Here is a 2,297-nt window from a genome sequence, read left to right on the forward strand (position 1 = left end):
ACCTCCGTGATAAAAATCAAACCATAGTGGGAAAAAAATAAAGAAATGAAACTGTAGGGTACTGTATTAGGTATTTGACCAATTTGTTTTACCGAAGCCTATGCCATCTTCAATTTTTTTTATTTTATTCTCTCTTTTTTTTTTTATTTACTTTTTTCATGTGAGAATTTGATTTTTTATTTAATTTTGGAATAATTATAAAATTGATTTAAGTTGTTGGCCAAAATTACAATTCACTACCAATGTATCACAAATAATTTATAGGTCTTGTAGTGGTAGTTCACTGAAATTAGAACAAATAATTTATAGGTTTTGTAATTGGCCTAAATTACAAATCACTTTCCTGCTATAAAAAAATAATTTATTGGTCAAATCAATTTTCATGAAGTAGTTGGCCTTTAAAAAAAGAAATTTGTAGAAGACATTGTTTTCGTCAGTCTAATATTAAAAATCATAAATGAAAGAAGCAACATGTACAATTAAAAATTAAAAAAGAAAAACATAGAAGGAAATAAAAACACAGAAGAACCAAAAAAAAAATGCAACATACATGAAAAGTGATGAATGATTAAGAGATAAATACGAGCACATTAAAAAGATAGAAAGAATTTATGAAAATCAAGTAAAAACAAAATAATAATAATAATAATAATAATAATAATAATAATAATTAAAAATATGAAAAATAGACTATAAAGAAAGGAAGAAAATAATACAAAACGACAAAAAACAAAAAAAAAAAAAAAAAAAAGGAAAAAGGAAGAACAAAATTTAATACAATGAAAGAAAAATTAAAGCATATGAAAAACAAAAAACTTTAAGAAAATGATAAATGAAAAATTGGTCATTATGGTGGTCCTAAATTACAAATCACTCCATATGATGTAAAAAATAAATTATAGATAATTGTAGTTGACCTAAATTAGAAATCACTTATTGATATGAAACAAAAAATAAATAAATAAAAACATGAAGAAAACATAGGTTTTGGTACGACAAATGAGTTAAATACCTAATACTCCTTAGGGTTTCATTTCTTTATTTTTTTTCCCCCTTAAGTTTTGATTTTTATAACAGGAGATTCCTGTGGTTTTGATAAAAACCAAATTAGTCATTCCGTCCGTTGACCGCTAGTTGACTTAACGAAAGTCTACGTTACTGACATGTGGACTAATTAAAACTTGACACTTGGCATAAGTGGTCATGTCATCAGTAATGATGCGGCACCTAATTAAATTTTTTAAATAAAAAAACTAAAAAAAAAATTCAAAAAGAAATAAATTTGGGGGAGGATCGCCATTTGGGGATGGCCGAGCCCATCCGGCCAGATGGGGCTGGCCAGGTGTCAAATTTTAATTGGTCAACGTGTCAGTGACGTAGAATTCCGTTAAGTCAACTAACGGTCAACGGACGGAAGGTTTAATTTGGTCGTTATCAAAACCACATGGACCTCCGTGACAAAAATCAAACCATAGGGGTAAAAAATAAAGAAATGAAACTCTATGGTGTATTAGGTATTTAACCAATTTTTTTTACCGAAGCCTATGCCTTCTTCAATTTTTTTTTGTTTTATTCTCTATCTTTTTTATTTTATTCTTTATTTATTTATTTTATGTGAAAAAATTGATTTTTTATTTAATTTTGGAACAAATATAAAATTGTTTTTTTTTTTTTTTTGAAATTGTTTTAAATTGTTTTAAATTGTTGGCCTAAATTACAATTCACATTCAATGTATAACAAATAACTTATAGGTCTTGTAGTGGTAGTTGGCTTAAATTATAACAAATAATTTATAGGCCTTGTAGTTGGCCTAAATTACAAATCACTTTCCTGCTATAAAAAATAATTTATTGGTCATAAAAATTTTCATGAAGTAGTTGGCCTATAAAAAAAGAAATTTGTAGAAGACATTGTTTTCGTAAAACTAATATTAAAAATGATAAATGAAAGAAGCAACATGTACAATTAAAAATTAAAAAAGAAAAATATAGAAGGAAATAAAAACACAGGAGAACAAAAAAAAAAAAGGCGCAACATATGTGAAGAGAGATGAATGATTAAGAGATAAATACGAGCATATTAAAAAGATAGAAAGAATTTAAGAAAATCAAGTAAAAACAAAAACGAAAAAAAAAATAGAAAAATTAAAAATATGAAAAATAGACTATAAAGAAAGGAAGAAAAAAATACAAAAAAGAAAAAGAAAAAGGAAGAACAAAATTTAATACAATGAAAGAAAAATTAAAGGATATGAAAAACAAAAAACTTCAGGAAAAGGATAAATGAAAAATTGGTC

The sequence above is a fragment of the Corylus avellana genome, chromosome ca5 (genome assembly GCF_901000735.1).
Source record: "Corylus avellana chromosome ca5, CavTom2PMs-1.0".
Taxonomy (NCBI): Eukaryota; Viridiplantae; Streptophyta; class Magnoliopsida; order Fagales; family Betulaceae; genus Corylus; species Corylus avellana.